General features: G+C 37.8%; 1 long non-coding RNA gene across 1 annotated transcript; it reads right to left on the reverse strand.

The window, feature by feature from the left end:
- Window positions 1-3,190: 3,190 nt before the first annotated feature.
- On the reverse strand, window positions 3,191-5,827 carry LOC135265669 (uncharacterized). Its single transcript, XR_010333443.1, has 3 exons — window positions 3,854-5,827; window positions 3,712-3,805; window positions 3,191-3,661 (listed from the first exon to the last, which is right to left on the reverse strand). It is a non-coding gene; the product is annotated as an uncharacterized LOC135265669 (long non-coding RNA).
- Between the last annotated feature and the right edge of the window lie 4,852 nt (window positions 5,828-10,679).

Consider the following 10,679-nt stretch of genomic DNA (forward strand, 5'->3'; position numbering starts at 1 on the left):
CAATTAGAGCATGATTAGTTTTTGGCTTTGGAATTTCTGAAGATGACTTCCGGAGATGACTGGTCTAGTTGTTGACTGAACAGATCCCGTGGTGCTTGCTTTGAATTTGGAGAAGTTGAATTTGATGACGGACGATTTGAGAGTGCTTGTCCAAGTTAGCGAGGACATAATTTTGCAGTATCGATGGTGACAGCAGTATCGATGGTGACAGCAGTATCGATGGTGACAGCAGTATCGATGGTGACAGCAGTATCGATGGTGACAGCATCATGTCTTCACTGACAGAATGTCAACTTCAGGTGAAAATGATGTTGCGTACTTCTTGCGACGCTGGACACTTTAGTAGTAATAGTTGTCCGTGAGTGTGAAGGTTGCCATGCTGAGATGCGATGAGAATTACCATGAGTTGACTATGTTGAAGAGGTTTGACGCGTATTCAATGGGAAAGGAGGTGCATCAGTCGCATTACAGTGGTTACAAGATATCAAAACCATGGCAGGACGTCAATTTTGGGGTGATGCAATTTTGTTAGAGGTGGCGCGTCAACACCTCGTAGATAGCGCGTTCTTGTGGTATCGATATCACCAGGATACCTTAACAACGTGGGCAGCGTTTGAGATGCGATTCCGCGAAAATTACACGGATCAAAGAACGCTCGCCGAAAGGTTCAGAGAGATGTCGGATAGAAAACAAAGAACCAGTGAAAGCGCGGAAGATTATTTTTACGCAAAAATGGCGATGTGTCGCGATTTAAAATTGTCGTTCGCGGAAACGAAAGAAATGCTGCTCACTGGGTTGAAGTCCAGGGAAGTTGCGAGGTCTCTCCTGACCGTCCGACACGACGATGAGTGGCAGCTTCCTCGTGATTTGAGGAATAATGAACGGTTGAATTTAATTTCGGTTCCAGAGAGGCGTATTTTGCCAGAGAAGAGAAAGTGTTTTCATTGTGGAGCAGAGGGCTACATTTCTAAAAACTGTAACACTCCGAGGGTGGAAAATAAAAACACTAGGTGTTTTCCGTGTTTAAAGTGCGGGAAAATGGGACACTTCGCGCGCGAGTGCCAAGTACCGGGTCGCGATTCGCGAGAAAGACAAGTAGTAGGGCGAAGCGAAAATCCGCAACGGGGTGCTACTGCAAACGAAATGGCGGCGCAAGTGAAGACAATCTGAAGTATTTTAAGGACGTGAAAATTAACGGGGTGGAAGTTAGCGGTTACGTGGACATGGGAGCGGAAGTTTGTGTCATCCGGGATGATTATGTACCCAAATTAAAACTTATATGTGACTGGGACAAGAAGAAGGACGTTACGGGCTACGGCGGTGCAGTTACAAGTGTTTTAGGAGTCGCACAGGTGAATGTAGAAATCGACGGCATCAACGCCCAGGTCGAACTCCTGGGCTCAGCTCAGTGGACACAGCTTGCATTTTCCAGTGGTAATGAATTAAATAGTTTTATTACCAGTCAGTCCTATTGGAAACATATTTATCAATGCATTAACGAATACGAAGTAAGTCAATTACATGGCAGAAATTCGTATCCATTCTTCTTATTTTCTCAAAACAAAACCATTGATAAGCAATTATTTTCTGATGAAGCAGGCTAATGGTCCATTTTACGGATTGACAACAAATGCTAGCAATAACAAGGTAAATATTTTTTTCCTCTTGTTTTGCAGTATTTTACTGAAAAGATGGCATACAGACAAAGCTAGTAAAAGTTAGCTCTTTGCCAAATGAGCGGTCTGAAACCATCACAGAATACTGCGTTTCATCAATACTACCTTCAATATGGCTTTACTAAAGCTGCAGTACCTGATTTAGAACCAAAGCTCATGTGCGTTTTATGTTGTGAAATTCTGACGAATGAATCTATGAAACCTTGTAATCTTAGTCAATAGACTTTTTCAAGCTCAAATTTGCGGCGTTAAAACACGATAGAAACTACAGCAGGTGTAAACCACCAGAAGAATGCAACTTTAGCTTCTTACGATGTGTCCAAAATCATTGCCAACTCCGGAAAAGCTCACAGTATAGGCGAGGAAGTGATTCTCCCTGCCTGTATAGCAATATGTGAACGAGTTCTGGGTAAATCAGCAGCTGGAAAGATAAGAAAAGTATCTCTTTCAAATAATACTGTAAAACGAAGAATTTGTGATATGTCCGACAATATAAAACAGACGCTCATTTCAAGGCTCCAGTCTTGCCACTTTTTTGCATTACAGATTTATGAAAGCACTGATATTAAAAACAAGGCTATTATGCTTAGTTTTTGTAGGCTATGTATGGAAAGAACAAATTTTGGAGGACTTTTTATTTTCATGTGAATTTTTACACACCACAGCAGAGTGTATTTTTAAATCGTTAAATGACTTTTTGGGCCCGAATAATATCTTGTGGGAGAAATGTGTTGGTTCGACAACTGATGGTGCTAGGACTATGTCCGAAAAAAATCAGTGGACTTAGTGCTTGGGTGCAAGATGTTGCACCTTCAGTGAAATGGACTCACTTCTGTATTCATCGAGAGGCGTTGGCTACGAAGAAGATGCCAGTTACATTAAAAGAAGTATTAGACGAGGTGGTAAAAATAATAAATTTTATCCAATCTCGTGCACCAAATTCCAGGCTTTTCACAAAATTGTGTGAAGAAATGGGGAGCCACCATACACAATTACTCCTACATACGGAGATACGTTGGTTGTCAAAAGGGAAGATATTGAAAAGATTCTTTGAATTACGTGATGAAACACGTGTGTTTCTATTAGATTCCAATTTTCCATCTGATCAACTGAACAATTTCTCTTGGTTGTGTATGACAGCATATTTAGCAAATATTTTTGAATACTTGAACATTATGAATACGGGACTTCAAGGTGCTCATGTGAATCTTTTTTATGTTGAAGATAAAATTGAAGCTGTGAGAAATAAGAATAAGAAATTAAATCTTCAGGCAAACCGAGTTTAAAGCTCTAACGTGGCTGATTTTCCTAAATTGAACACTTTTCTGAAGTCAAGTGAAGAACAACCAGAACCTGTGATTCAACGTAACATCACGGAACACTTGCATGTTTATTAATAATCAGCTTAAGAGATTATTTCCCCTTACCAGATCCTGAAAACTCATGGATAAGGAATCTCTTTGCATATTCCGATATAGAAAAAACAACTTTATTGAAGTCAATCATTTATTGACTTGTGAAGTGAAGGTGAACGGTTCGTTTTTGGGCGCTCCGTATCTGTCGTTTTGCAATTCGGTGAGTCTGTTCCGATTTTGGCATACTTTGCTTATGTATCTCAACCGGCGCTTATCTTCTCGTTGATATTGTTTGCAGTGCGTGATATCAGTTTTCTTTAGAAGGCTGGTTATCGAGCTCCCTTTTTGCGCTCGCCGGTTGGCGGGTGCAGCTAATACATGCCTAATTTCTCTATTTTTTTTTTATTATCTGTTAAATCCCAATGGAGACTTCTGAGTCTTTGTTCCCAAGTAAGGACCAAGCTATTGTGCTAGGTGGCGTTAAAGATTTAAAATTGGTTGATTACGTCGCGGCTATAGGTGATATAGTTGCTCCTAAGAATGTTAGTTTTGCTTCCAGAATGTCTAATGATCGGATTTGCATATACTTGAGTAATAAATCGTTCGTCGATCAAATAATTTCTGAGCACCCTGCAATTAAAGTTAAAGAGAACGTGGTAAATGTAAGGCGTTTAATTAACCCAGCAAGACGTATTATCCTATCCAATGTGTGCCCGTCTATTCCGCACCCCATTGTTGAAGAAATGGTTAAAAGAATAGGATTTACCTTAGTCTCTAAAATGTCATTTCTCAAAGCGGCTTTGAACAATGAAGAATACAAACATGTTTTAAGTTTCCGCAGACAGGTTTACGTTCAACCAGAAGATTCCTTTGATCTCCCCTCCTCTCTTGTTCTGAAATACGAGGACACCAACTATCGCATTTTTCTAAATTTTGACGACGTCTGCTTTAAATGTAGACAACTTGGGCATTTTGCCCAAGATTGCCCTAATGTCGACGTTGGGTCTAAGCGACCGCCCACAGACGATATTTCCCCTATACCAGATTGCGTGAGATCCTCTGATTCCCATGCAGAAGATGATGACGACCTTGATACACCACATCCTAAGAAAAAAAAATCCTGTGATTCAACAGAAAGTCTGACGCCTACACCGGAATTGTTGCAGCCAGTCAAGGAATTAGTTGAAAATGCCCAGTACCCGCTAAGTTTCAGCGAGCTGATAGAACTAATGGAAAAGGTTGTTGGTGAAAACGATATACTTAACTTGGTTTTGAAGTACACTGACGACATCGAAGGATTGCTGGCTATGCTGTTTGATATTTTTCCCTTGGTTGAACATCGAAGCATGCAGAATAGAATTAAGAGAACGCGCAAAAGAATTAAAAAAGCTTATGAGAATATACCGCGTGACCGAGTGCCCGCCCCATACACTGGTATGGAGACGGAGTAAGTCCGTAAACTCTGGTAAACATCTTCAACACCGTAAAATCAACCAAACTATCACATCATCTTGTTAGACCTATAATGTATACAAACATCGCTTCACTAACAGCCAAATTTGACGAATTGTCAGTGCTAGTTAAATCCACCCATCCCGCTCTCTTTCTTTATCGTAAGGACAGATTACACAAAAGAGGAGGGGGAGTGTGTGTTTATGTTGCCGATGATATCGCTGAAAGTTTTATAATCACCCCTCTGCAGTTTGATCTGGGTGCAATTGACTCGATTTTCCTCAAAATTACTAATAGCAATTGTACCTTAGTTCTTACATGTATATATAGACCGCCTAACTGTGATATGACCGATGACTTGAAGCTATATGATGCCTTAGTTAAGGTCTCCGACCAGTATGATTCTCTCATATTTGGTGATTTTAACATGCCAGATATAGTATGGAGCCGAGTTTCTCCTCAGGCTATCAAGCCATCCTCCCAGCTCTTTTTGGATATCCTTTCTGATTCTCGGATCTCTCAAATAATATCGGAACCTACGCGCTTTCGGGTCAATCAATCACCTTCGGTGCTTGACCTTATATTGACTACTGACGAATCACTTGTCAGTGGTTTGCAATATCTCAGTCCTCTTGGAAAATCCGACCATACCGTGCTGAAGGTTGATCTTCAGCTGTGTTTAGTTGCAGTTGGCCGGGTCAACCGTCAAACTAAACTGTCTACCAACTTCGACGAGTTGAATGAGAAACTCAGTAAGATTAATTGGAATGCAGTGCTTTTGAATCTGTCCACTGAATGCATGTGGGAAATTTTCAAAGATACGGTATACTCCTTAGTAAAGAGCTGTTCACGTAAAATTGTGAAGAAACAATCCTCGTCGAAGCCTTGGATAAACAGTAAAATATTGAGGCAAATAAATAAAAAGAGAGCGCTTTGGAGAGCTTATAGGCGCACCGGAAGTATAGTAGACTATCAAAATCATAGGGCTTTTTCAAACAATTTGACGAAGATTATTAGAGATGCTAGGGCACGTTACGAGAGAAATATTATTAACTCTGCCGATTCCAAAAGACTATTTAAATACATCCGTACCAAACTCAATGGTCCTGTAACCATACCAAAACTTAGAGACGCGTCGGGAGACATTTGTGAGAACGACATGACAAATGCCAACATGTTTGCCGATAAGTTTTGCGAAGTTTTTACTGATGAACCTTCTACCTCAATTTCTTGCCCTCTTACTGCACCCAATGAATCGTGTATCGATAATATAAATATTACTGAAGCCAAGCTACGCGACAAATTAAATAAACTTAAGGTAACTAAATCTCCTAGGCCTGATGCTTTAAGTCCTCTGATAATTAAAAAATGTTCTTCGTCTCTAACCAAGCCTCTTTGTTCTATAATGAACAATTCTTTAGCGTCTAGTGAATTGCCAAATGATTGGAAGACCGCCATTGTTAAACCAATGTTTAAAAGGGGTGACAAATTTGACCCGCTTAATTATCGTCCCATTAGTCTCACTTCGGTTATTGTTAAAATACTTGAATCGCTCATTTTTGATAAGTTAATAGATTTTTTAGTCACCACTAATAGGATTCCAGAAGAACAACATGGATTTGTTCCGGGTCGTTCAATTGTGTCAAATCTTTTTTGTTGTTTGGAGGATTGGACCAATATTATTGATGCTAATAAAGCAGCAGATATCATCTATTTAGACTTTTCTAAAGCTTTCGATCGGGTTCCGAGACGTAGGCTTTTGTACAAATTAAAACATAATGGAATCAATGGATCACTGCTTAATTGGATTGAGTCGTTTCTGAGTAATAGAACTTTCAAAGTGTGTGTTAACAACAGTCTTAGCACTTCCAGGCAGGTGATGAGCGGAGTGCCGCAAGGCTCTGTATTAGGTCCTCTTCTCTTTGTTTTGTATACTGCTGATATAGGATATAATTTAGCATCAACCGTTATGATGTATGCGGATGATTTAAAGTTATACGGTTGCAGTAACAATAACTCCGTGCTATCTGATGTCCTTTCTAAAATATATGAATGGTCCAAGATCTGGTTGATTCCACTTAATCTTAGTAAATGTACTGTGCTACACTTGGGCAAAAATAACCCCAAGTTTTCTTATAGAATCAATAATGTCTTTCTCTCAAATAGCGATTCTTGTATTGACCTAGGTGTCACAATTTCTTCTACCCTTTCATGGACGGAGCATATTAACCGAATTGTGAAGAGGGCAAACCAGGTTTTCTATTTAATTAGTAAATCATTTGTGTTTGCCGATTTATCGTCATCTTCCAAGCTTTACAAGACTTATATACGTCCTATTTTAGAGTTTGGTAACGCCGTGTGGTCTCCTGTGCTACAACGTGACATAAGACTTCTGGAAAAGGTCCAGAGAAAGGTGACTAGGCAGCCTTTTCGCAGTTCTTATTGTCCGTCATATGAGGAAAGACTCACATTGATGCGCCTACCAACCCTGGCCCATAGACGCGTAAGAGGTGACCTCCTGACAACTTTCCAAGCTATTACTTCCAAAAAATCCCCTATACATCGATTATTTAGAATCAATTCTAGTTGTACTAGAGGGCACCTGTATAAATTGCAAAAGCCTAGTTTTAAAACAAGTGTCAGACAGAATTTTATAACTAATAGGATTTTTAATTCCTGGAACGCCCTCCCCTCCAGTGTTGTCACAAGCCCTTCTTCCATGGTCTTCAAGATCCGCTACGACGCTTATTATGCCTCATAACACTACTATTTTCGTGCGCCGAAGTTCTCGTTAGGGAAAAAGTAAACCCCCTAATTGGCGCGGGCACAACAGGTTTCGACCTCTGCCCGATCGCAGAGCCATAATAATAATAATAATAATAATAATAATAATAATAATAATAATAATAATAATAATAATAATAATAATAATAATAATAATCTACGGAAGAACAAGATGCATTTATTAACATATCTTGCAATGGGTCATTAAAAACATTTTTTCAAGAATGCAGATTGGATCAATTTGGGGTAAAGTTATTTTTTTCCGACTTTCCAACACTTTGCTACTTGAAAAATAAATATAGAAATCAGCTCAATGTTGATTTAACCTGATTTAACAATAAAAGTCTCAAACATAGAGCCGGACATAGAACACATTGTTGAGAACAAATGCAGATATGACTTTCGCATCATACTTAGTATATTAATAAACAGGAAGACTTAGTACTCTTCTGTACGTATAATGTTTACTCTCTCTAAACAAAATGCTTCCAAAATACACCACAATAATTATGTACTAGATTTAACACCGCTGGACTTTTTTTGTTGGGTGCAGTAAAAGAAAAAATATACGAAACCCCAATTCAAAATGTTGGAAGATCTAAAAAATCGTATACGACGTGAATGGAGACCTATTACGCCAGCAACTTTACAACGCGTCCGTCAATCTTTTTTCAATGCATGTGTACGTGCGAACGATCGACAATTTGAGCATCTATTACACTGAATTTTTCAATAAATAAATCGTCTAGTTGGCTTATTTTGATTAACCGTCATTTTAAAGTTTTCAGGTACATAATTTGATTACTAGTTTGAATTAAATTGTATATTGTATCAAGTGTTTAAAGTTTCGTGTATATTTGGTTGCGTTTTTAAAGGTATCAGAAGTACCCTCAATCGCGCCCACTCTGTATATTATTATTTGTACTGAAAATTTGAATAATTGCATCGATGAAGAGTAAAGAGCGAATGAACAAAATAAAATAAGTCGAATAGAAAAACAGAAAAAAAATCGATGTCAAATAATAAATGTATAAAGTAATAATACAGGGCGCCGATTTTATCTGTTCCCGCGTTGAACCCATTATACAATTCAAAGTAAACATTGATTTTTAGAATTTTGGTTTTTAAAATTAACGCATAGTTAACAGTGAACAACTATTGTCACATAACGTTGACTTAGTTGACTTGTTCAAAAATGTATTCCAATTCCGAGAAAAGTGACATAATAATGGCTTTGAGAGCATTCAATTGAAACCGTCGTCTGCGTTGATTGACAGTAATATAAAGAATAACCACCACTGTCAAAAAATGGCCGTTTAGGGGAGCTACAAATCTACGTTCCAATGGAATCTAATTATTTTGGTTTGAACCTTTGCTAAATTTTGTTTGCAAACACAATGTTAATGTATTTTGGATTGTCTACTTTTTGTTGTATTTTTTTTAATAAATGAACTACATAAAAAATTATGAAATTCTATAAGCAAATATGATAGTTACTTATTTTTTAAATATAAAGATTTACATTTGGAGATAAGCTATGACCAAAATTTCCAAATTTTTAAGAGCACAATCAAACATCACATTAACTGTTTATTATTCTTTTAATATTTCAGATCCTTGAGTCTAAATCCTTCACAATTCATTTACAGTTCACAATTTGTTGTATCTAAACAGTTTGCACAGGGTGGTCCACGAGTAATATGAGCCTGAAAAATTTTTTTGAAGCAACCAACATTACATTTCATAGATAACGTGGATAGTAAAATACTTGGTTTATTACATTCAACATAGGAGCACACAGCACTTTAAAATTAATTTAAAAAGTCAAGCCTAGTGTCAAGCCTTGCTGAGTTTGTAATTGAATTTAGTAAAACTTTTGTAGTAAAATGTTTAGCAATGTATGGAGAATATTTGAAAAATGCTTCGTATGCTGCAAATTTATACACGTATAATATACAAATAAACGGGCTCCGAGTGATACAGTTTTCAAACAGGTTGAAAATAGACTGCGGGAAAAATGACCTCCAATTAAAAGAAATAAAAGAAGAGTAGCAACATCAGCTGAAAATGGAGCTACAGTTGTTGCAGTTATTATTAATGAAAATAGGTGGATAGGAAGGAGTTCCGTGTATTCTTGGCTCTCTAGAAGTCCCGATATGACGCCTTTTGATTATTTCGTATGAGGAGTGCTTAAGAAAAAGTTTTATATATAGTGCACCTATTGTTGATCGGAAACATTTAGAAAACCGAATTGTTGGAGAGTGAGCGAATATTGCGTCTAGAACACTTGCTGGTGCGAGAGGATCATTCTTAAGAAGAATTGATACATGATACGGAAACTGTGGTCAGATCTGTGAACACCTTTTAGATGAAGTTTGAACATTTAAATGTAAATCAATTTATTTACGTTTTACTAAATGGAATTCTAAAATTAGAGTAATGTCAATATGACTGATTTAAATTTGTCAAAATGAAAATACGATTACTATGTTTGATTAACAGTGTGAGGAAATTTTATGGGGTGGCCATGAGGCCACAACCGATCAGCTGACTCGTCGTAGCGCTCTCGCGATGTTCATATTTATCGATGAAATGGTCCGTTATAGCGCGTGCATTGGCGTAGTTTACTAGGGGTTTATACAATTAATGTTACCGGTTGATTCGTCAGAAAGGTTACGATTTGTATGTTTTTTTAAAAAGGACTTTAAAGAAGGATTATTTAGTTATCTACAAAATGTGTCGGAGTTCAATCCTATAAACGACAATGTGGAGGAATGGATTCATTCTGTTGAAGAGTATGCCGTCCTTCACCGATGGGACGATAGGGCAACTTGCTACGTGGCCCTTAATAAACTACGAGGATCAGCACAGGTTTGGTATCAGGGGCTTCCCACGAAATTGTTTTCGTGGCCGGAGTGGCGAGACATGATTCTATCCAATTTCAAAACAAAACGCGATCTACACGGGTTTTTAGTTACTATGATCAATTATGTACCGGAGGAAGGTCAGTCGCTTTATGAGTATGTTTATAAAAAGTTGGCTCTTATTCGTAAACTAAAATTACCACTAACCGATGAAGACAAAGTGAATTTGATAATGGGGAGTATACAAGATCAGCAAATTAAATTCGTCGTGGAAACGGCTAACATCAAAAGTCCACAAGAATTAGCAAATCATTTGCGAAATTTACAGACTAATGCACGTGTTAAAACGCCGGTCGCTAGCAGTAGTTTTAAAAATAAACAAACGACTGTGGATTCCAAGAAATATTATACTCAGCATTCCCAACAATCAATGTATCATAGACCTAATAACAATAAATCCCAAAATAGGTCAACTGAAATAAAATCAACGTGTTTTAAATGTGGTGAGGTAGGGCATTTCCAAAGATTTTGCCCGAAAAACAAATCAA

The sequence above is a fragment of the Tribolium castaneum genome, chromosome 3 (genome assembly GCF_031307605.1).
Source record: "Tribolium castaneum strain GA2 chromosome 3, icTriCast1.1, whole genome shotgun sequence".
NCBI lineage: Eukaryota > Metazoa > Arthropoda > Insecta > Coleoptera > Tenebrionidae > Tribolium > Tribolium castaneum.